The 26,169-nt window shown below is 38.5% G+C and overlaps 1 long non-coding RNA gene across 1 annotated transcript; it reads left to right on the top strand.

The window, feature by feature from the left end:
* Window positions 1-62: 62 nt before the first annotated feature.
* Window positions 63-8,241, top strand: LOC110479102 (uncharacterized). Its single transcript, XR_002466866.3, has 3 exons — window positions 63-97; window positions 946-1,728; window positions 8,213-8,241. It is a non-coding gene; the product is annotated as an uncharacterized LOC110479102 (long non-coding RNA).
* The last annotated feature ends 17,928 nt before the right edge of the window (window positions 8,242-26,169 follow it).

A 26,169-nucleotide genomic window follows, 5' to 3' on the forward strand; every position in this document is an offset into this window, starting at 1 on the left:
GCCGCCAAGCCGCGTTCCGGATCCGCGGGTTCCGGGCGGGCGGGCGGCGCTTCCGGGGCGGGGCCGGGGCCGAGCGGGAATGCAGGGACGGCCCCGGGTAGGTAGGGCACGCGGGGCCGTGGGGAGCGATAACGGGGCCGTGGGGAGCGATAGATAACGGGGCCGTGGGTAGGTACGGCACACAGGGCTGGCCGCGACCCTCCAGCCCAGCCCAGAGATTTTGTCCCGGCCTCTGGAGGCGCTGCCCTGGGTCAGCCCCAGGCAGGCCCCGTCGGAGCCTCCCTGTGCCGGGAGAGCTCCGCTCCCCTGGAGCACGGAAAGGACCCTGGGAGCTGCTGCAGCACAGCGGAGCTCAGGCTGGATGTCCCCTTCCACCCTGGGGAGCCGCTGTGCATGGACGTGGCAACGATAAAAATAAATGTTTTATATATCTATAGAAAATTTATTTTATTTATATATATATATAAATAAACTTCATATATATTTTAATAATTATTTTATATATTATATATTATATGTTATACATAACATATGTAATATATAGTAATTATTTTATATCTGGACATTTTTTATAATTTTATATAGATATAAAATTTATTTTTATTTATATATATAAATAAAATTAAATTTATATATATTTTAAATTATTATATACATTATATATTTATATTAGATATTATATGTTATATATTTTTTATATTTTATATAATATTTTAATAATTATTTTAGTAATTTTATATATAATTAATTTTATTTACATATAAATAACATTTTATATTTTTAATAATTATTTTTATATATTATATATTTATATTAGATGTTATATGTTATATGTTATATATAACATATATAATATATATATTATCTATTTTAATAATTATTTTATATCTATATATTTTAATAATATATATAAATTATTTTTATAATTTCCATGTCCATCCACAGAGGCTCCCCAGGGTGGAACATCCAGCCTGAGCTTAGGCTGATGCAAAGAGGAATTTGAAGGCTCCACTGCTGCTGTACCTGAGAAAACTTAGCCACACTTTCAACCATTGCTTCAAGGCTCAAAAGATGGGGATGGAAATGTTTCCAAACTATAGTTGATGTACTGAAATATTTTTCTCATAGTGGCGCTATCGTTGCTTTAAGGTTCAAAAGATGGGACTGAAAATGTTTCCAAACTCTGGTTTATGTACTGAACTCCTCTTTGTGGTTGGATTTGCTGTTAGCACTGGCTGGTTGGAAGAGCAGACCATCCACTACCTATAGGAAAATAAAATTTCCTCTAGGTTAGGTGAGGGAAGTCTTAGTAATGCTAATTTTCTGTCACTTCACAACCACTAAACAGGCACTCAGATTTTAAGGCCAGATTGTAACACTGCCAGCCATCCAATCACTCCATTTGGTGCATCTGTAAGAAGCACATCCTGAAAACAGCACCATCTAGAACACCAGAACTGTAAAAGAAGCAAACTCTTAGGCAACTACTTACATAGAAGTGCTCTAAACTAAAAAACCCACAAAAATTAGTTATCAAGTGTCACTATAGGACACGTGAAAGCACAATGCAAGCCACCTGCTCTTTGCAAGGTAAAGAAGAAGGTTTATTCTCTGACTCCGACCTTTATACTTTCCCAAAGGTGACATTGGATTGGAGAGTGAATGGGCCACCTCTCCAAAGACATTGGACAAACCACTAGTACATCAAGTTTCTTCACCCCCATAAAAGTATGTAAACAATATGTTGTTTACAGAAATTGTGTGGGAAAGTTCTCCAACAGAATGTAAACTCAGGAGGCTTTAGAAAATCTTAAGAATCAGGGTGACAATCAAGAATTGTTGTTCTTGTACCAATGAAATGTGCTGGGGGATAGACGCTCAGGGATTCCTTGGAGCCCCAAAGTAGCACACTAGAAATAACCATGGACATTGCAAAGTACATTTATGAATATAGGTTGTACAGGGGGAAATTGTTACATGTAGTATAGTCTTCAGTGTTTTTCAGGATTTAAAATGTTATAAAGGTTATTTAGTTTCTGCGCCCTATATTTTTGTAAGTATTTCTTTGGTTGTTGCAGCCCTGCGCAATAAGTGACCTATGTCTTTGCACGTCTGTCATTCCACATTTTTTTTTTTATATGATGTGAATTGCAGCCAAAATAGCAAATTTCTTTTCCTGCCTTAGTATCAGGCTGGAAAATTAGAAGCTGGAGCGAGGTCAGAAAATGGTGACAGATATTCTGACATGACTGGGGAAACTTTTTCACAAGGAAAAATTAAAAAGACTAAGTATGTCTTGGTTAAATTCTAAGGACAAACAAGATTGGACTTCTTGTTTCTGTCATAATCTGTGCTGCTGAATGGAGCTATCTCACACAAATTTCAGTCTAACTCACTGTTACAAGCAAAGAGAAAACTTGTGCTTAAAAACTTGGGCCACTGCTGTGATGTGCAGAGTAACAAGGAAACCACAAACACCCCCATGATGTTTAATGAAGAGGCCCAAGCATTACAGGAGATGTAATTCCTAATGTTTTGCTCTGTGGGGCTCAAATCCTACGGTGCCCACCAATAATAAGCAGTAACCATTCGGTCAAGTCTGCTGGGTGATGATAAAGACCCTTTCCATGATTCATCTCTGAATCACATTGTGTGGGAAGGGACACTGCCAGGGGAAGGTCATTAAACTGCATAGACAACAAGCTCTCTCAGCATGGCAATTACAGCCCTCATTTCCTACAATACACACCTTATTGAACATGTCTCACTCGTGGTAGCCTATTTGTCTTGGAAGTATGTCAAAATCTTCAGATTAAGTCCTGTAATAGGTTCCAATAAATGATGGCTCTGAATCTTCTTCCCTCAGACTGAATTAACAAGTCACATCTCCGGGAGCACAATTCTCTCCGTGAGCATTATCCCAGAGCATTTGTCAGAAAATCTGTTGCCAAACCTCATTTCAAATGACTGTCATTGTCTCCCATCACTCTGGTCTGAATGTTTTCTGTGTTGAAATTGTGGTCTGAGGAATGCTGGAGATGTAACCAGACTACAGAATCTTTCCAAGCCAGACAAAGCAGCAGTTACATCCCAGTTTATCATTAGGAACTGTAGCTGAAGAGCAGCAGAGGCACAAGCTGTGTGTACAGGTCTATAATTAAACCTTGGCTAATTAAACAGTGCACAAAACTTTTATCTGTGTGTGCACCAGGGCTAACATCAGGAAAAAACCCAACCTAAAAGTGTAAAAAGGATGGTGCAGGAATTTGCAATCCTAACTTTTTTTTTTTTTCCCTAAGATTTTAAATTTGGTTTTTTTTGTTTTGGTTTTCTTTTGTTTGTTTGTTTGTTTGTTGTTTTTTTTTTTTTTTTTTTTTTTTTTTTTGTTTGGGTGGGTTTTTTTTCTTGTTTTGGGTTTTTTTTGTTTTGTTTTGGTTTTTTTGGCTGAAAGTTTAAATATCAACAATACTGGGATGAAGCTCAGTTGACGCAGTTACTGTGTATTCCTCATTACAGAAATAACAGCAGCAAATTCATAGAATCATAGAATGGTTTGGTTCAAAAGGACCTTAAAAGTCATCCAGTTCCAGATCCCTGCCATGGGCAGGGGTACCTTTCACTGGGCCAGGTTGCTGCCAGCTCCATCCAACCTGGCCTTGTGCACTTCCAAGGATGGGGCATCTACAACTTCTATGGGCAACCCGTGCCAGTGCCTCACTGCCCTCACAGCAGAGAATGTCTTCCTGAAATCTCATCTAAAACTACCCTGTGCCAGTTTGAAGGCACTATCCCTTGTCCTATCACCACACACCCTTATGAAAAGTTCCTCTACAGCTTTCTCCTAAGCTTTTTTAGGTACTGAGAGGTCTCCCCAGAGCCTTCTCTTTTCCAGGCTGAATAACCCCAGCTCTCATGGTCTGTCTTTTTAAGAGACAACAAATAAAGACAAAACTTCCCTTTGGTTTCTCTTTGGAGTTGCTGTGTCCTGGTGTGTTCTAGAGTTACAATGAATTTGTGGATCCCAGCAACAAAGTGACCAACATCTGCCTAAGTCTGTTGTCAGTTTGTCTCTAGGAAAGAAGTTTTCAGGATGTTCTTCAAAACAAAGGCACAGACTAATGGGGAAATGTGGAGTGGGTTTGTATGAAGGAGAACAAGGACAGAGTAACATACCTTGTGCTTAAACAAGGCAGTAAAAGTTTGGCACTACCCTTAGTTCTTGTGGGGAAGCCTTCACAGACTTGTCTCGTTCTGTGCAAAGAAACTCTTGCCTAGACAGACAGGATTAGCCTTCCTAAAAATGTTCAGTCAGGCTGTAGTTCTCAGCTGTGATCTTCACCAGAGTGGAGCCTCTCAATACCCTGGATGAAGGCCACCAAAACCTTTAAGATAGGACTCCAGTTTTGGCTTAATTGGATGGGTGTGGAAGTAAATGTAGATACCTACTTCCTCCAGCCTTTGGATCGAGTTCAATATAATAGAAATGAAAAAAAATAATGTGATAATTACAAATGTAGCTCCTTGTTCTGTGTTAGAAATTCTTACTGGCATCCATGAAAGTGGAGAATTGTAGCAACCATCCTGTGTTCATGTGCAATTATCCTCAGCTTCCTAAGATCTGAGCCCGTATTATCCCAGCTGAACACTAAGTGTTTCAGATCTTTCCAGCTGTTTTTTTTTTTCTTTTCCAGCTTTCTCCTATGGCTGCTACCACTCTCTTCCCTTTCTGAACAAATTGCCTTGACTCACACGTATCCCCTAAAATATTTGCCCTTTCTGTTCCAATGAAGACTGAATTCCAAGCCAGTAAATAAAGTTTAAAATTTTTGCCACTTTTGTAGGTCATATAGCCTGATTCCTGCATTAAGAGAGATAAATAACACCAAATAGGAGATGAGCATGATAAAGCTCTTCAGTGCCCCAAGATTTAAACATGTTTGTTCTTATTTCCATTTCTTTGGTTTAGCTGATGCCATGTTTTCCCCTCCACTCTACAGGGTATTTGCAGATGAAGAAAAAAAGAGCAGTTCATGAGTAAATCACAGAACACTGTGCTGTCATATAATAACTACTGCTTTAATCTCATATTCAATAAAACTCATATAAACTGACATTTAATAAATCATAATAAAGTACTACCTGGTCCTCTGCAAATGTTTTACCTCATGAAACTTCTAGTCTAGCTCCCAGCAAGGTCAGGTGGAAACTTTCTATTTCTTTCCATGTGAATTCATTTGATCCCTGAGCCTCACAAACACCAGTGCAGTAAATCTTAATGTTTTTAGGAGGGAGACACAGAGTGGTAAATATGCCATTTGCAAACCTTTATGCCTGTAGTTTTAAACAGAAACATGTTCATGGACTTAGCTGAGTGCTTGTGCAACTGTTAGCTACCTCAGCAATGAAAAACAGAAAAGACAAGACCTCTTGTGTACTTTAAAAAATCCCAAGCTCAGAATCGTGGACTGAGAAGCGATTCTAAAAAGAAATTATGAAATCTTGCCCACTGAGCACAACAGGTTTGCACTCTCTGTATGCATGAACTGATGCTGGATAATCTTAAATCTCTGTTTTCCAAACTTAAAGTGCTTGAATTTGAAACTATCCCTATTATTTGGCACAATCTATTCTGTGATTATTATATATCAACCAATGCTGCAGTGCCATTTGAAAAACAGCTTCCTGGTTTGACAGATATATAAGTTTATGTGTCATGTTGAGGAGCAATTATTATTTTCTCCCTCATCAATATAAGAAAATTAAAAAGAGATAAAAGGACTTAATTTACCTAAGACGTACCTAAATCTTAAATTTTTCTGTGTTTCTTCTTCCCTAACTCCATTCATTCTTTCATTCACCCTTAATAGTCTTACTTGTTCCTATATTTCACAGGAATGGATTATGGTAGTGATGCAGTACCTGACATAATCAAGTTCAAAACACAAATCAACTGGAATTTTAGGAATTCACGTCAGATTTTTTCCATTTTATCAATACCTGCTTCACAGGATTTGTTTGAAAATGCAATGAGCAACTGAGAAAAAGAGCTTATCCCCAAAAATGTGGGTTTATGTTCTAAGTAGATTTTAAATGTTTAAGGACTTGTCAAGGAGGGCAGGTGGGACAATGAGATGGTTCATGAATATTGTATCCAAATCTTTAAGGCTTTAGAGATGGGTTTTTTCACATTTAAATAATTTTCAGCTATGTTCATCATGGCTGATATTTTTTAAGATTTCTCAGTAATCATTTGTAAAGAGAACAAACTTGCATGTATGAAAAATAAGAAAAGCTTAGGTAAGCTCAGAAAGTTTTCTCCTGCTCCCTGGGAATCTGAAGAGATTGTGGCATGAGCCTGTCTGTAGTGGAAGAAAATCAAAATGCCTAATGCCCAAGTCATAATTAAACCTCCAAGTGGGAAAAGGGTGCCAGAAAAATTATTTAGCTTGTATGCACTGATGGTTGTGTAGGGACACAAATAATAAAGCAACAAAATGCAGAGAAAGATAATTCTGTAAGGTGACTAACTATGAGTCATTTCCTTCTACAGAATAATCTCAGGGAAGTTTATATATATTTTTAGTTGAAAGGTTTATCTATTTGTCACCTAAATATTTGTAAATTACACTTAATTACTACCTCAAATAGTAAAATTTTCCAGATTACTTTGTTCATTATTATAACAGGCTTCACAAAACCACTTGAAGCCTCACTGCAGTGATTTCACATTGGCCATAAAAGTCATTATAAAATAGAGATGCAGAAGAGCTAGCCAAAAGCAGTATTGTAACTACAAAGCAAAATCTGTACTGGGATAATTGAGGAGGATGAGATAATACCCTCATACAATGGTGTAAGAGCCAAAGAAAAATCATATTAAACTAGCTTAAATTTTTCATTATTTATTTTTTTTAATCCCTAAAACAGGAAAATGCTGGGTTTTGACAGGACTTGACCTTTGCTTCAAACTTTTTTGCACAAGTTGAGCAAGTGCATGAATTCTTGCACTTCATTTAATATCAGACTTTGATACACCTCCCTTCAATACCATCTGATGCATAAGTTATCCTACAGCAGTCAGTAAAAAAACAGCAAACAACCAAATAAAATGCAGCTTCAAAAATCGAAGCCCCTCTCCAGAAAGACTTCTGTACCTATGACCTTTCAGCGTATAAAATCTTTCCATAAATTCTTAAAATGTGCTTCCTATGCCTATGTGTAATTACCTGAATACACGAGGTTGCAGGCACAAGAGTTGTTACTGGGGTGCCCTACTTGCACTCAATTGCTGATGAAAAACCATAGTTCTCATATCAGCAAATATTCTGTACAATTATTAAGTTCTATTTCTTTTCCTCCTGAAAACTGAAGCACTACGGGAATTGGTTTACAACTGGTCTCCTGTCATACTCTCAGATTTTCAAGTAATGATATGCTTTTAGGAACCTGAACTTTCCTAGACAAAAAGTTACAGGAACACTTTGAACGTATGAATGTATTCAGATGTATTGCTGCAAAATAATTTATTCCTGAAAATCAATTCCTCCCCCTTCTCCACTGCCTTCTTCTCCCAGTGAAAATCATCTACAAATCAGTGAATTAAGTTAATACTCCTTCAACTGAATAAGAACTTGACCAACAATAATAGTTAAGATTCATTTAAATGAGTTGAGATCTATCAAGAGTCTTACCAGGCCTGGGGCATATTTAGGGGTACCTAAACTCTTCAGTAAATGAGAGTTTAGACAGGTTGAATTAAAGTTAACGGAAGCAGTGGCTCTAGCAAGCCAGAAGCCCATTCTGTTAAGAAACTTGCTGGAGAGATTCATTATCCAATCTGTCTTCATCAAGTTCTCCTGTGTTGTAACAACAGATACCCTCCCAATTGACATTGGAATTCTTTTTCAATGTATTTTAGGAGTCTTTCAGCTTTAGTAAAAGACAAGTGCATTCCTGGTTCCCCAAATTCAGTAGCAGATCCCTCACTGTGTCCAGGCAAAATAGAATTACATACTGTATTTTTGTAGCCAATGCAAAACCATAATTACTAGTCATTGTTTGCTAAGTTCATTTTCTTGCCTGTACACTTCTAGGGATGTACCTTAATGATGGAATTGCTAATGGACAAAGCTGTTATAGAAGTACTCTTTCAGTTTTCATCTGAATGCTGACATTAACTAAACTCATATAGCTTTTTATTTTTTTACTGCAGCTCCAACAGAAATAATTATTGCAAGTGAAATCCCTGTATTTCTTTTGATACAATGAGTTTGGATGTTTGGAATGGATCTATGGAAATTATTGGAAGAACTTGGATTAAGAGAAACAAGCTTACTTTTAAATTCAAAAGCAGTGAGTTCTGTAAATGTTCTTGGGTTTGTTGTGGGAGTAAGTCCTGTGGAGTAAATCAAACTCTTGGGGCTGTTCAGCCCCCTTCCCTGAGTGAACCTCCCCATGCTGGCAGGATCTTCATTTGTTCTGCAGGAATGGGGCTGCCTGGAGTTCCATGGAGGCAGCAGGAAAAATGACTTCCCTTTCTAAATAAGGACAAAAATATTTACCTGAATCTTGGATTTGTGAAGAGCCAGAGCAGAGGATTTGTGGTGATCTTAACCAAAAACTGGACAGACTGATGAGTTTTACATAATAGTAACTCTGCAAGTTGTCTGTCTGCTTTTCTGGATTTAATTTCTGTCTCATTTTTGCCCTTTAAAAATAAGTAGGTGGTGGTGGTGGTATGATGTGGGAGGAAGAAAGAAAGAAATCTGGCAGAAGGATATATACGTATTTGGAGTTGGTTTTGTGGTTTTGTTGGTTTTTTTTGTTTTGTTTTTTTTTTTTGGGTGGGGGTTGGTTTGGGGTTTTTTGGTTGGTTTGGTGGGGTTTTTTTGCATTGTTTGGAGATGATCTCTGTTCTGTCAACCTGATTTTTGAGGTGTGAAGATGCACAACTCTAGGAAGAGTGAAAATAGAGTGTCCATTGCTACTCAAAACCAGTCCCAAGGATTTAGTACTGTTGATAGCAATAAAAGAAACATACCCATGTCTGAGAAGACAAATGTGAATCCTACATACATGTGTGAGTTTCTAATGAAGCTCTTTCTGCCTTTAGAAGAAAATGTTTCTGTTTATCTTTAATAGAAATCCATTCTGTGTAGCTATGTAATGGAATCTCTCGTTTTTTATTTGCATCTGTTAGCTTTTTATTGCAAATAGGGCTCTAAATCTTACTTTAGAAATGAGTATTGCACTATATGTCAGTGCATGTGCAAAGGAAGCCATTAATAATGTTCGTTATGAAAACCTGATCATAAGTGTTTTTAGTCCATTAGCCATTCATTTTTATTTATGTTCTCTTTCAGGAAGAATTTGAAGCCAGAATGCAAAAGATGAAGTTTGGAAAAAGAGCCACACATGAGGTCATAAAAAGCTGTCACTTTCAGGATGCTAGAAAATTCTTTTCTTTCTGCAAGGTTTTCAATAACCTTCAGAAAGACAAATGAGTATTCATCATGTACTGCTTTGCCATCATTAAATTACAGTGCTTTTAGGAAACAAAACTCTGGCAAAGCAAGCCAAAGTAATCTGCTAATTTCCCAAAATTAGAATATATCACACTTCCTTGGGCTGTTTAAATGTACTGCAGGTAGCAGCACTCTCAGAGTCTTAGTCCATTCCCCTCAAGGCTTCGATGACGTAACTTTATTCTTTGACTATTTGTCCTGACTGCCAAAATGTGTAGCTTTTTGATCTCTTTTAGGATAGAAAACTTTTTAAATAGAATACTGGAAAATGGGTAGCCAATTTCCCATCTTCATGGACTTACTCCCACTGACCTGCAGTTTTTTTATATGTAGTACTGAAAAAAAAATTTGGCCCTATCTAATATCTAAAATGTCCTGTGATCCTATTTTCAGCAGACACCCTCAGGAACAAAATTTTCTTCTCAAAAGGTCCTCATGAGTTAGGTGAAAGCGTAATCATATTGAAAAAGGAAAATACTTTTTCTCCCTCAAATAACCATTAAATTTCTCTTGCATTTCCTTTCTTTCTAAAATACTGTGGCAATTGCATGATTTATAAATATCAAACTCTAGTTTCTATTTTGTCTGAAAGTGAAATCACCTTGTACCTTTGAGCTTGGAAAAAAAATAAAAAAGGTTTCTTATGACTTCCTTGGAATACAGTTACTGTCAGCTCCAGAGATTTCTCGTGTGTGTTTATTGTTTTAATGCATCCCTGAAGCTATGAGTTGATCCTGTTGCACTTAGAAGTTGTGTTTGGGATTTGAAATGTCAGCAGAGGAGCTGCTCTCAATGCATCACCGCTGCCATAGGTAATGGTGGCTGTGGCAGCCACTTCCAGGGGCTGCTGCTGTTCATATTTCACCAAAGCCTCCGGAAAAGAGGCTGTGTGAGAAATAGGACAGTGTAAAAAAGGAATGATCTCAGCTAATCTGTCTTCATCTTTGGTTAACATAGTATGAGGCAAGTTAATTGTGTATGATACAAATTATTTAATGATGTATAGGGAGAGTTTTCTTCCTATGATTTGCATTAAAATGCGGTTGTTAACCTGATGTAATAATTTGGCATTCAGTGGTTTTAGATCGCCTAACGCTGAAAGGCTGAAGTGGTTTTTGCATGAAGAATAGGTCGCTAACTTCTGAATTAATTTCTGTAGGAGACAATATGGATGCAATGTTTTTAAAGCTTAATTTAGATTCAAATTAATGTGAAGACAAGCTCCTTGAGTCACCTAGTCTTTCTCTGTGGAATCATTTCTAATTGAATGTTAAGATCAAAGTTTAAGTTTATAAGAAAGAAAAACAAGTGCAGATAAATAGTTATTATCTGACATCCTTATGAAAATTCATGACCTGCCGCTTTATCAGAGACCTTTTAAGAATTCTAATTGTGAAGTATGCATAACTATTAAATGGCTAGAGCGCTTCAGTCTCTTGATAAGAAGCGAGTTAAATAATTGTCCTGTTTAACTTGTGCTTGTTAACCTTTAAGGTCAACTAGTTTGAACATACGTTTAATGAAATCCTGGAGCCAGAATTTATGATACTGCTGCTGAATGTTAAATTGGACAATTTACATAAGCAGGACATTAACCTTCTGAGCACTAAATAGCATTTTAGCACTTAGCCGCTGGGGACAATAAGGGACATGTTCTATATATTTGTGATTAGCTTGCCTGGAAACTCTCATGATGACCAATTGGCCTACCAAGTTTAGCAGCATAATTAAATGAATGGACTCAGCCTAAGTAAATTATCAGTGCTGTGTACAGTATATCATTATAGTCCTAAGGAAAAAAAAAGATATGAATAATTTAATATTACATTATTAATTTATCAATGCTAAGTGACTGTGAGGAGGCTCTTTGTAATTCGTTGTTTTAAATTTGATATTTGATTTACTGCTGGTGTGATTAAACTTGAACTTACTTCATTTCTTTATCAGAAATTTATGGTAAGAGTTGACTTTTTTCTCAGGGTAATGGATTTTTTTTCATTTTCTTCAGCTTTAACGATAGCTGCAAACACAAAGTATTACATATTGCCAAACTTGTAATTAAGCAATTTGTCATAACAAAATGTGTGTGTCATCTTTTGGCTGGCAGATCTTGTAGAAGATAAGGGTACCAGACCTGGAATTGTCAGTGCTCCAAGATGCAGGAGCAGAGTAATAGCAGCAGTAGCAGCTCAGGGTGTGCTTTTCTCCCTGAGCTGAAAGATGGAGCAGGATATCCACACTCTGCCCACCCAGCTACTCTCCTGGTGCAACTCAAGGCCATGGATTGCAAACAAGCAATGTGGATTTTTTGCAATTGTATTTGTTAGAACAGCCACATCTTTTTTGGGATGATGCCTCTGTCTTGTGTTAGGTGGTTCTGCACAAACATGTTTTGAAGGACAAGGTGTGACCTGAGGTATTTGCTCAGTTGTTTGTTGGCTGTGAGATGCCTCCAGGTGGACGTTACCTGTGGTCATTGCTCCACTGCTGTTTAGGCCTACACCTGCAGGCAGGAGCCACCCTGGACCACTGACTCATGTGCAAGTGCTGCATCTCCAGCCCAGCCCATCACCCCTGTCCCAGAGGTTACCCTTGGTCAGCAGAGATAAGAATGGGACTTGTGTTCCAGGAACTGGAGCCAAGGAGGACAGAGTGGAGCTGGCTGCCATTGCTGACAGACAGTTGCCTGCACTGCCTGTGGACTGGAAAGTGCAGGATTTGCAGATATCACTGCCTGAAGGCATTGCCACCTGTAAAGTGCTTGTGTTACAGTCCTGAAAAAAAGGACACTGACTTGTGCCACTCTTGACTGAATAAAAGAATCAAGACAGTGATGGGCATATAGTAAATCAATAACCCATAGATGTTTCAACACAGAGAGAAAATTGCCCTGAGATCCAGCCCTGGAACTGTACAATAAAACTGTCAGGAAGATGCCTTGCTGTCCTTCTAGGGTGGAGCAAGGGAGGCTGTTGAGCTCTGCTCTGTGTGCTCTGTGGAGTTTGCTGAGGGGGCTGGAGAAGCTGAGCAGTGCCAGCAAGCTCAGCCTGTATGCTTGTTGGTGCTGTCAGGGAAGAAGCTCTCAAAACCAGATTTTCTGGCACCCTAATGTCCTATTTCAAGTTCTGCACTGACCAGTTTCTTCCCCTGTATTGAGTACAAATTTAGTCATTCTGTTCACATGCCAGAGGAGTGTCAATTTGACCCAGTGGTGAATCCTCTGCTGGATGTCTGTCATGTGCTTACTTAGACCTAATAGTGCTAAAGTTGTGGGCTTATCCCAGTATGGGCCATTCACTTAAGAGTTAGACTTGATGATTCTTGTGGATCTCTTCCAGCTCAGAATATTCTGTGGTTCTCTGTACTTACACTCTGTAAGTCCTAAATCCTACATGGATTTAGAGCTTTGTGCTCATTCAGCTACACTCACTTCCCTAGAAGCATCTGTTGTACCTGAGAAAGTTATGGGATGTGAGAGAAAACACAACATAGTTCATAACCCATGGATGTCCCTAAATACCGCCTCATCAAGGCAGAAAAGTGGTTTAGATTCATGTATGCTTTGAAGCTGCCTTCTGTCATCCAAAAGTAAATGAGAGTGCAGCGAGTGTTTTAACTTTCCCCTTTTTTTATGTATTTTTGGCAACACATGAGATGGACTTGAAAAAAGCTGCTTTTCATTTCAGAGGACCAGACTAGTTTCTTAAGTCCTACTAATTCCAAGTATTTTTGCTAGAAGGGAAAAAGGGAGGAAACCTATGACCTCTAGTCTCTGAAAGAGAATCTCTCCTTACAATTGTAGTTCTGTTTCTGTGTGGGGTCAGGTATTCATGTGCTGGAATGAATGTACAAGATTCCTGACTGTTTCCCCTGGAAACCAGTTGAAATTATTCCTAAGGATACTGGCAACTAGCTAGGAAGGCTTTATGCTTTAAAAAAAAAGAATCACTGTGTTTTCAACAAGCTAGACAATTACTTCACTTGGCATTTTGGATGTTAAGGCTCTTAGACTTTGCCTGGCTCACCAATACCCACCAGCCTTTTCAGTCTCACTTACTGATTACACCATAGTTAAAAATGATTAATAATAAAATAGCAGAACAGGAAAAGCACTTAAAACCATCAATAGACTTATTAATAAGCCTGATAATATCATCCTAAGGTTTATTCAAGGTGTCATGTGGTAGCTATGGACATTTGGTAAACCTAAGAAGCAATTAAGAAGGGAATTAGGTGTTTTCAGAAGCTGGTTTGTCTGAAAACTATGAATTGCTGATTTTTCCATATAGACAACCTTGGGTGGCCCAAGTTCAGGGCCTTGTTGTGACAGAGAAGTTTATGTAATGTTGGGCAAGTCACTGAATTTGAATGCACCAGATTCTAAGCTCAGGTTCTGCCATGCACAAAGAGTAGGTAATAGTGTCCTTCAAGAATTCTGTGATGATGAATGCACCAGGACTGTGAGCTACTCTGGCAATGCAGTCATGAAAACAGACTATTCTCCAAGAAATAGTAAAACTCAGTGGAAAAAAGTTAACTTTTTGTGACAAAAAGGTTTCAGCTTGCTGCATAATAAATACACTTGTATCTGTGTTGAGGAAAAAAGGAAGAGACAAAGTCACGCACCAGCCCTTTTCAGCCCCAGAGACTCAGACTGTTAAAAAAGATACATTATCAGCACAGCACGCATCTGTTTTTCTACTCTACTTTTGTGGCATCAGTGCTTTCAATCAGCCATCACTGGGATTGCAAGGTGCAAGGTTCTTCAGAAACAATTTTAACTGAGATCTTTTATATATGAGAATCACTTTTCCCCTCTCCTCTTCCTTCTTCTGGATATTTGTCATTTGAGACATTTCTCCATACATTTTCAAAACAGTTTTGCAAATGCAGTCAGAAGTTCTTGGCTGCCCACTACTTGCTGTGGAGGAGAGCCCAGTCCATACAAAACACCAGCACCACAGCTGGAAAGAGACAGGGTCACAGGGAAAGGAATGCAGAGGATTGCCTGCAGAGGAGGACAGAAGCACCTGCCAGCACCAGACCTTCACTGTTTTTATTCTTGTAGGAAGTAACTTGTGTGAGGGGATCAAAATGTGGGTTACTCTACACTTTTAAGGTTGTCCTTAATATAGTGATTGAGTTGTTCTGTGTACCTGCTGCTGTACAGAGCCAGGGGTGTTGGTGTGTCAGTGCCAGGGAGGTGACAGGGACATTCAGCATGAGACCACAGCAGTTATGCCACTCCCCAGGTGTTACCCACATAGTCCCTTTTGTTCTCAAAAGTCATATTTACCAGTCTGTAATGCTGAAGAGACTAGAGAGGGCTGCTCACTGCTGTTAGAACTTGGGATTTTTCATTTTGTGATCACAGACAATAGGGTTACCCTGGTGAGATAAAGTCTGGTTTTAATAAGGAACATATGAAAGAAGTGGTGACTTCAGGTAGTAGAGCCAGTACAGATGGAAAAAATTAAGGCTAATGTAGCCCTTAGCTACAGACTAGCACGAACCCAAATGGGAAAAGATGAATCTTTTAAAAGGCTCAGTGGTTATCTATCACTTAACCTCATCAACTTTACTTATGGCAAGATTCATTTATGCCTCTTTTGTTTCTCTTCTTTTCATATTGTTCAAATTCAATATAACCAGACAGCTATGTGGTTTTGGTGCCCGATCCCCATTCAAGTGAATTCAGCCTTTGAATTTTTCTCTTTTGGTAAGCCTACAAGATCTCCTACTGCCCCTCTGTCCTCTACCACAGTCTTATTTTAGGATGCTTTTCTTGTTTCCACTACGTTGGAAAACTTCTGTTCTGGTTCAGTTGTCTTTTCTTCCACCTCTATCAAGAAAAGTTATAATTCTTTTGAAACAGACAGTCCCTGTTGAAGACATAAACTCACAGAACTGTGAACATTGCACCAGGTGATACCAAGGAAGAACAGAACAAAATACACACAAACATACAAGCATACACTCTGAATAGGCAACTTGAATAAATGGAAAGGCAGACTTTTCCTTCAGTGGACCACTTCCCATCAGTCATAGTGCAATGTATTTTGCTTAAATATTATGCCATTTGCAAGTATTTAACTTTCCTAGTTTTAAAAATGCAGCAGATACATTAGTTGAGTGCATTGGGCAAGAGACTTTTCATCACATCCTTAAAATCAACCTGCACTGATTTACACCTACAGGAAGCTGCACATTTAAAATTACTGGCATTTTGTCTTTGCTTTCATTTGCATTTTAGTCTCCCTAAGTCTCCCTTAATGATGTCATCAGTTCAATAAGTACCCCTCAGCTTCTATTTAAGCCTGCTAATAGCAGTATATGTGCAGAAACTGGTGCACAGGAAGAGTTTTGTGTCACTTGAAGCCACAGAGTTTGTCTCTGCATCCTTTACTCTTCCTTTTACATATTCTGCTTAGTAAAAGTTGTATATACTATTGCTAGTCAACAGCTCTATGGAATGATGTATTTTAAACAAGCTTTAAAAAATTCTAATCTTAAAAGAACCTCTGAAATGAAATAATGGTGTAGCACGCTGGCAGGCTGAGGAAATTTAAATGTTCTTTCAGCCTGCCTGTAGCTGTAAGACATCTTCCCACAGAACAAATGTTATCTTTTAAGAAAAAAGAAAGACATTTCTCTGGCTTGTTTTCCATACAGACATTTGTAAATATAATCCCTTCTGTTGCTTTGGTAAGTCAATCACACTAACAGGTACCAGTTATTCAGTGACTGCCTTGGGCTAAAAAGAGCAAATGACAAAAACACTTTTAGGTTGTCATGTGTTAATGCAAAATGCCCCCAGACCCCTGTGCTTATTCATCTTCATCTAGTTGACTAATGCTTTTCCCATGTTGTTACATGTTGGTAAATTAAAGAAGCCTTCCAGACAGTTCTGTCAACAGTTTACTGAAATGTACCTCATTAGTGAGGTTGAGCTGTCACATGAGTGTAATTTAATCCTATTGAATTATCACTCAAAAATGCTTGAATACCAGGCCTTTATACAGTGAGAAAGAAGGTTTTCTAGGAATACTGTCAGGCTGTAAATTGATTAGATGTGAAGCATGCAAAGGAAAAACCCCGGAGTTTTTTTATACTTGCAGTGAGATTTGTGACAGCTCTTTCACTGCATCTTGTGTTTTAGAGACCTGCATAGAGCCAGGTACATTTCTTTTGAGCATTTGGTTTTCATATTCATAGTAAATCTGAGAGGCCGAGTGCCATGCTTAAGATTGAATAGTTATTTTTTTTTTCACTGAAAGAGAAAGGAGAGAGAGGGGGAAAAAGAAGGTTAAGAACTAGAAGGAGAAAGATGGATTTCAGTTGGTGTCATAGTAAATTATATGTGTTTAGCCCTCCTTTTAGAGAACCCTGGGCATTTAAAAATCTTTGGAAATAGTTATATTTTTTTGACCAGTTATATAATTTAACACATGAAGTATAGGTTCTGACTCTTTACCTGTCTCTGTGGGGTCTTTAAGGACCCTCTGTTCCTACTGAGACTGTGGAATTGGGCCCCACCTGCAGCCTGAGCAGCCTGAGTGTGACATGCTTGGGAAAGTGCCAAACCAGCATTTGTCTGAAAAATCTATTTGTTAATATTGAACATTTCCTGGACTTAGCATTTTGATAATGCTTTTCTTATAATTGGTTTGAGAGGACTTGGGGAAGAATTTAATGAAAGACAAGGGTAAGTTCTGCCCAATGATGGGCTTTCTTGGGCTGTGGTGGATCATAGTTCACAGGACAGCTAAATTTCCTACACCCTACCTATATGCTCAAAACACTACATAAGCAGATCTATAGCAGAAACTGCCAAAAAAAAAAAAAAATCATGGGCACTTCACAGAAATTATTTTAAATGTAGTGTCACAGGATAATGATTTCTCATTCACCCCAGCAATCCCTGCCAGCAAAGGAGTGGCACAGTGGACAAATCTACACACAGATCCCACTCTTCATCCACTGCTGCCACAGTGGGAAGGAATGAATGGAGAAGTCTCCCAGCAGTTTGCCTTGCTGGAGAGCATCCCACAAGACCAGAGCAGGAAAGTGTGCAGGAAAGCTCCCTGACTCACAGCCCTCTCCCCACTGAAGGTCACTGGGGAGTCTCTGCAGAGCACGTCCTCTGTGCTTGGGGCCAGCCCTACCCAGTTTCCTCTCCTGCTAGGTGTGCTGCCTCTACATATTTAATGAGGTTTTATGGGTTTAGGCATTGTAAATTATATTCACTTTCTCAGACCTCTAAGACCTTCCTCCACCTACCCTCCCTTACCTGTCAAGTTTCACTGGGTATGCTTTAAATTCTGGAGAGGAGAATCCTGACTTTGCATAACATAAATGAAAGAGCTGGAAAGCATTACATTTTCATACAAATCACATGAAACCCCCGAGATTCTGCCCTTGAGGGGAGATAGCAAAGCAGCAAGTGTGCAGAGAAACATCAGCTTTGGGGTTTGGGGTTGTGTGGGCAGGGAGTAGTGTTTCATGTATTTCACATAAGGAAGGGAAAGCTCCTGTGCTTTGCAGGTAGTTGTTTTCAGGCAGAGCTGGATTTCACTTGGTTTTGTAAAAGCAAGAATCCTTGATGTTACCCTACATAGGAAGAGCTGTACATGTCTGTGGGAAGTCTCTCTCTCTATATAAAAAAAAATGCAGCAATTTCTGTTTTGGCCCCCTGCACCAGTAATTTATTCCTTGGTGGGGCAAATTCTCCCTTCCACTGAACACACTGAACTTTTCTTCTGCAACAGGGACTCCTACAGGCAAAGAAGTTTTAGTAAAGATGCAGTGTGGCATCCTGTACATGTGGTTGGGCACAGCAGCTGAGCTCAGTCGACTCCTGCTGAGAATGTGTAACCTGGATGGGAAGCTTTGCTCTTTGGAGTTACTGTTGGAGGCAAAGAGATGTTAAGACTGGTCAATGGAGTTATCAGCAGAAAGTGAATCACTTCCTTGATGCTCCTGGGCCACTGTTGCCACAAAAGCAGTCAACTTTGGCCTTTCATCACTCTGTATGAGATAAATGTCTGGTCAAAATATGCCTAATAATTTAAAACACTTCCAAGTGATCAATTCTTTACTATTTTGAATGCTAAGCCAGGAATAAAACAAAAGGATCAAATGTTTTCTGGCACAGGCCAAAGCTTATGGTGGAAGAGTATATTGATCCATTGTGTCTAGTCATGAGGCTTTGGGTTCAGGAACAAATTGTACACATAATTATGAGTTCATACACAGATTAGAAAAAGTAATACAAATTTAAATATGAATCCTTATGGATAAACTAGTTTTCATTTGGAAATAAAGTAATATTTAGTAGAATCTATCCACCCAGTTTGAAGAGAAAAAGTAATTCTGGGGTTAGAGTCATGCCAAAAAAGTACATCTTGATTCCTGTTTTCATGGTGATCCTTTAACTCACAGAAGCTGTTATGGCCACCAGGGGCTGAAACAGAACTTCATATCAAAGGGATGCTCTGTTTTTCAGGTGATTTTGGAGTGTGATGGGGTATGCCCTGCTATTCTGGACATGGCTGAACACCTGCCAGATTGTGGGAAGCACTGAATTCATTCCTTGTTTTTTCTTTGCTTGTGTTTCCTTTGCTTTCCCTCTTAAAACTGTCTTTATCTCAACCCATGGATTTTTCAGTTTTACCCTTCTAATTTTCTCCCCACTGGTGGGGGAGTGAGTGAGCAGCTGTGTGAGACTTGAGTGCTCTCTGGGGTTGAAACATGACAAAGACTTAAGAACCTTATGCTTTCTTTGGTTTGTTTTCATGCTGCCAGAAGCATTACATGCTATAAATACGTGGAACTCCAAACCAGTATTTGTCTTCTGAGCTCAGAACTATCAGTCAGCAGCTTTCTAGCTCTGGCCACAAAACCATTCTCTAAAAGAAAAGCAATACAAATTGCATAACAGCTTGCCAAAATGTACCTAAAAAAGCCCAGAGATTGAAAACCACTAAAATTCACTGCTAGTTTCAGAGTTAAAGAATACTAAATGTAAAAATATATTTGTACTATCTTTTCTCCACTTCTTGTATTTCAAATCACAAAAAGTGATGCTAAACTAATAGTGTAACTTTAATTTTTTAAACAGTAAATATTTTTAAAACAATTGTCAAAATTTTATTGGTCAAACCATGTATCTTTCTGAATATAAATGTCTTCTTAATTGTCTAATTTTCTTTATAGCTGTGTGCTTTCTATGTTCTAGGTACCAAATGAAGACTAAAACTATATGTATCGTTTCACTGGACTTCTTGTTCATAAGTGTATCAAGTGTATCAAGTTCATTGTGGCTTCCACCACCTTCTACTTCCTACTTTCCTTTTTCCTAAAGAAAAAACATAAGCAGATAAAAATCTGATAGGTGTTGTAAGAGTAGGAAGGGGATACTTCTAGCCATAGAAAATGAAATATGAACCCAGATAAACTTCTGCAAATGATGGGGTATCAATCCTGGGATTTCAAATATTTTTTTTTTTACAAATTCATATGGTTTTTGGAGGTAAACTGGGAATCATAATAGCTTTGTTTTCTTTTTCTAATTATCTTAGCAAAAAAACTACCTCTTAAATTCAGACACCACTCCTCACAAAAAGGCCATTGAAGTCAAAGGGAAAATTAATTTACCCCATGATATTTTGCATCAAGCTTTTGTATGGAAGCATCTCATCATCCTCAAGTGTTGTACTTCTGATCATTGCTGGCACAGTGCTATTAATGTCCTTGCTCTTACAAATATATAACTTGCCAGTTCTTAATCATGGGATGAGCTTATAACTTCACATGCAAAGCTTTGGGTTTTGTTTTTGTGGGTGGTTTTAAATAATAATTAGAAATATGGTTTTGAATATTTGAAATTCTTGCAGTTTCTGCATGCAGTGTATTTTGTTTTTAGATCCACTTTGAATTTGCCACTTCTTTGCAGGAGCTTGGAGTTAAAGTATAAGGCACAGGTCCAAATCTCTTTGTGTCACCAAGTATCATGTGATGATGCTGGAATGCTTACAGTCTTACTAGGTGATTACCCTATGGTTTTTACAAAGTTGTATCACTACCTTTTCTCAACAAATTACAGCTGTGTTTTACCTTTCTATTGAAGGAGTGCTGGAGAGGTGTTTTTATGTTTCATTTCTTATTTAGGGCATAATTTGATGACAGCAAAAGGCTCACTGTAGTTGAAGGAGACCATCCTGGTCCCAGTCACAGTTTTGTTCCCTTAGGCCAGCTCTGGGGCTTGTCAGATCCCTGAGTGAGCCAGCTCTGCTGATTGTGCAATCAGAAAACTTCCTCCTTGCCAAGTTAGATGTTTATTGGCATTATGAATAGACTCTCTGTAGGGTGTAGGGGAGAGTGGGATCACATGCCCAGGAGAAAGCAAAAAGTTTTATTTCATTGCAAGTGGCTACCTTGATTAATATGGCACGCTTAATACAATCTTTTGGCTTACCTATAACTGATGTATTTGAATAAATTGGGTGAAACATGACCATCACTGCAGGGAGGCAGTTTCCTGCACTCAGGCTTTTAGCCAAGTTTGGTGGCATTGCTGGAGGACAGCTTCTGACCTGTTTTCACATTGACTAGTCCTGATGGACACTGCAAGAGGCACAGAAAGGCTAAAAATTTGTATTTCAGAGTAGATTTTGTCCTTGGTCATGTAATCCACTACATTAGAAAGTCCTTTTGTAGAACTCAGAGTGAAAATTCTGCATAGTTTCAAAAGAGGAGTAAAAGGAGACAGCATTGCCTGAACCTTCTTCACTCACTAGTTCACCTGCACCATAGATGCATAGCACAATAATACACTGGAGCATCATCCCATGATGTTAACATCATATTTTTTTCCCATGTGAAAAAGCAGAAACTGAATAGCTGGGCACAGAAGTGTAACATAAGAAAAGGGATAGCCATTATTCACAAAGAAAAATGAGAATATGGAAGCTGATATGCCTAGGATTTTTTGAAGAAGGTGGGCATGATCCCAGAGCAGGCACATGCATGACTGGAAGAGGGAATTTGTATTTTAAGGCAGATTTGCTGCTTGTTTTATTGCTCTGTTTTCAAGTAACAATAGCTTGCAGAGCTAGGCAGTTTGAAAAGAAAGGTTCAACTTCCACAACAAAAGCACAAGATAACTAAAGTTATCTTGGAAAGAATAGCAGTGTTGGAAGACATGCTTAAAATTGATTATACTGAAAAAAGTGACTAAAAAGACTGCTTTATTTTTTTGGTCCTGACACGCTTGTAGATCTAGTACTTCAGAAAATCCTTGGCCTGTCTTCTTCCACATTATCATTCTTTTGGAGAGGGAATCTATGCCTGCTTGAAGACAAACTGAGGGATTTTTTTCTCCCACCCTTCACAAAAGGGTGGTGCAAAGGCAGCAATGTGAGTATCATCCCCCCAGTGATAAACTGTCTCTTGAAGCAACATCTGCTACATATGAGAAGAAATAGCTTCCAAAACCTTTACTTCTTGGTACATGGCTCTTCCCAGTGGCTTAACAGCATTTTCCTAACATGTGGGTGAAGTGAAATGGGGGTATTTCACATGTTCTCCATTTGCCTTTGTAAAGATTCCAAGATAATCTGGTCTTTTTTTCTTTGATCACTACAATTTCTACTAGAAACATTTCTGTGGTGGTCCTCTGAGGCAACACTTTTGTCTAGGTTATAAAATGTAAATGCAGTATATGGAACTACTTTTGGGTTATCAGGACAACACTTTAAAGTTTTATCTCATGTCATGGGTTAGGTGCTTCAAGCACCAAGTGAGGTGCAGAGCACCTCTTACACTTACAGATTTCATTTGCTTTGGCATGCAGGCATCTTAAACATTGAAATGTTTAAGTCTGGCCTACAAAACTCTGAGGGTGCATGCTATGAATGTCCATACATCAGCATGAAACCATGACAGGAACCTCAACAGTACCAGCAGTCAGACTGGTAAAGAAAACAAGCCAAAACAAAACTCACTACCAAGACCTACCAAAAAAACCCCAAAACCCACAATACTAAAGCCCAACATTTCATACCAGCAACCAGCAGTGGGGGCAGGCTGCTTCCCAAGGGCTGATGCCACCAAAGGAAATGGTAACAGAGAGAGAAAAGCTCAGGCAGAAATTTCCCAGCCCTACCACACCTGAACAAGAGGAGCAGATCGAGTCCAATAGCAGCAACCAGGGTCAGCCAACAGCCCAGGTGGCTACAAATTCCAGGGATGTGCCAGGCCAATGTGCCACTGAGACAGAAGGCAGGTACCCACTGCCTGAGAGGCTGCTCAGGGCACTGGTGACGTGCTGGTGGCCCTGGCACAAACCCCTGCCCTGATCTGTAGATTTGTGGTGTCTTGTGTCAAACCGAGGTGTTAAACTGCATGAGAAGGACACTGGTGAGTACCTGCTCTGGCACAAGAAAGATGGGAAGAGCAGGGGGAAGTAGAGTCTGTAAGGGCAGTAACTTGTAGATTATCCTTATTTACATCTGGATAGGGATGAAGGCGTTTGAAAACTAAAAGTGTGTAACCACAATCCTGATGGCCTCCCACTTTTCCTTTCTCAAATATATCTTGGGGAAGGAAATAATCTGTCCTTCCTGCTTCTAAAGTGCAGATTAAAAAAGCTCCAACTTTGTTTCAAATGGGTTGAGTAGATGTTGAGGACAGACTGTTTTTTCCAGCAGAGAAATCTTTCAAAGACTTAGAAACAAGGCAGTACAACTTAAAAGATATCACTTTTCAGTTCTTCCTTGGGTTTGCTCTTGTTTTTTCTCCTTCATTTTTATGCCCATGAAAAGTGCTAGGTTGACAGACTTGGAGATGAACTTCCCTCTTTATCCAGCTGTCCTGACAATGTACTTCTTCCCTGAGGGACCACTTTTAAGGGGACTGGATGGTAGGCTGACTCCTACATTATGTGTCTCTGCCAGCAACTAACTGCCTGTGAGGAGATGACCTAGTTCTGGCTGTGAAGGTGATGAGATTTTGGCAGGCCAAACTTCTGGCCACAAAAATTTGAGCTTTAATAATTACCTTAATCTGTAGATAAGGTGCTTTTTTGGTTTAAGTATAGAGAGAAATCTATATGCACACAGACATAAAACATATATATATATACATATATATTCTTAAATGCCATGTACTTGCTTTGCCTTATAGTGCTATTTGCTCTGTGGGCACAGCCCATGGAATTATTATCTTTACAGCTATTTTGCAGTCATGACACTGTTATTGCCATGCAGAAATGGAAAAATATTATCTTTTTTTGGTATCAGTTTTCATTAAATTGCTTACATTTTTATACCAAATAAAGAATGGAGACTGTCAGCCACTTCACGCTTTTTTTATCATTGCTAGGTGAACATGAGGGTTTTTTTTAGAGATACTGAACTGTGAAAAAAAATGATTTTTAAAAGGATAAACAATTTCTGTATAAAATACAGTACATTAATCCTGCTGCAGCTTAATGTAACTACCTGAATTTGATCATTTCTTTAAATCCTGAAATCAGTTGGTTCTCAGTTACTTTTCAATGACATTTAACAGTTAGACTTAAAAATACAGAAGAATGCATTATAAGTTTTACCCAAAATGATTATGGCAGTCATTTGAATAAAATACAGATTTTGCAAGCTGTAAAGCATATCATTATACTATATACTGGTCTAACTAAGGTTTGGTTCACAAACTACAGTGCTCTAACCAAGTCATTAAATCTATCTAAAAGGGCCTCATTTGAGAAGCAATAAAATTTTTAATCATTTTATTATTAAAAGAGTGTTTAATATGTAGCTAATTAAATGCCAAAGGCAGGTTATCTGAGTTTAACCTTCAAAAAGAAAATGATGTATCAAAGTCTGCCTCTGGCATCATGGGATAGAAATGTCATCCTCATAATCATTGCGTGACAACTAGCTGGTGGCCTTTTCTAGAGCTATAGTTAAATTACCTGATTAAATTAATAGCCATTTAGATGTTTTAGGAACTGCACAGACCTATACTAAATGAAAATTAGGTCCATTACATTTTCTGAGTGGGCTAGATAGACCCTAAAATAAAACACGTATGCCATTGTCCACATTACTTAGATTAAGCAATTAAAAGCCCTTTCTTAAAAGCTACTAATTTCCCATAGTGTGCCAAGAAGTAGGTGTACACTAATGATCAGAGAGGAAGCTTTTCCTCTGCTTTCCCCCCACATTCCTTGTTTATTTTACTATTAAAAAAATACCTCTCAAATGTACAAATGCGTTTGAGTGTTGTGTTGACTTCTCCAGAAGCCTGACCTCCTGGAGAGCAGCAAGGGAGGGTGTTCAGTGCTCAGAGCCCAGTTCCACAGAAATCGTGGGGGTCTTCTCTCTTCAGCTTGGAGCCCTTCAGCTCTGGGCTTTGTCTCCCTGACAAGAGAAGGCCTTGAAAGGCACAAGTGTGTGAAATGATGGGGAAAGAGCACAGGGCAAAATAGTTGCTTTTCCACACAGCTTCCAGCTTTAGAAGAGTGACTTTTAAGACTTTTAAGACAACAATGTTTTCCTTGTCTTGATAGTCCATTTACAGAGAGAGTTCTGCAGTGTTCAGATTCTGGAGGCACTCACATTTCCTTTTGATCCCTGTCTCCAAAACTAACATTTTTTGTTGTCCATCAGATTTCCATGTCCCCCTCCCAGTCAGCTAGATTCCAACCACATTTACTCCTAAATGCCAGGTATGTGTTCCCCATACATGATTGTTCAAGTATGTTATGTAAGTGATTGTCCATAATGTTATCTAAGTGCTTACAGCAGTTAGAATCATACTAAAATTTTGGTTTAGATATGAATTTTATGGGTGCTTATTCTTTAATCCAGATGTTGATATTGTTGTACAGCTCTCATCCAGCAAAATGCTCCATAGGTGCAGTGGTTTAAATACATTGAATCCCATTGAGTCCAGCAGGAATGTATATATACATTTGACTTGGTATGTACACATTGTTAAAGTATTTTTTGAGAGACACTAAATTTCCAAAAATATAGAAATCTCTTCCAAACCAGGCTGTCATCAAGTGGAGCTGTGTGTTTGGTAGGTCAAATTTGACTGTAAGTCAAAAGTGTTCTTCAACCTGGCCTTTCTTAGCATATGAGATAAAAATGTTTTACACATTAGACTTTGAAGTGAAGCAGTTTTAACTGGATTAGTAAATTTAACTGTGAAGGATGATTTTAAAAACCCAAACTACTTCCTATTTTATTAGCTGTTTTCAGAATTAGTAAAATGAAATATGATGCAATCTTATGGAAAAGAAGATATCATAGAAGCTATGGTTTAGCATTTTATTTTTCTTTAACAATTAGATATGCATTAACACAATATTCTTAATAATTTTTTTCAGTTTTAAATAATGCTTGCGTTTTTGTTTCTGGAGTTTTCATTTCTTAATTCTACCATGAAAGCAACAAGTTTTACCAGTGATGTGTCAATAATATAAAGCAGAAGTTCCTACAGAAATGTTTTAAAATTGTGATAAATTACATATATCAGCTTGTTAGATGGTGATGATAGTAACAGCTGTGCAAAATACCAGTAGCAGGTTTATTTGACATTTAAGTTCGAATGAAGTTTAGGGAACTTCCAGGGGAGT

Source organism: Lonchura striata, chromosome 3 (genome assembly GCF_046129695.1).
Source record: "Lonchura striata isolate bLonStr1 chromosome 3, bLonStr1.mat, whole genome shotgun sequence".
Taxonomy (NCBI): domain Eukaryota; kingdom Metazoa; phylum Chordata; class Aves; order Passeriformes; family Estrildidae; genus Lonchura; species Lonchura striata.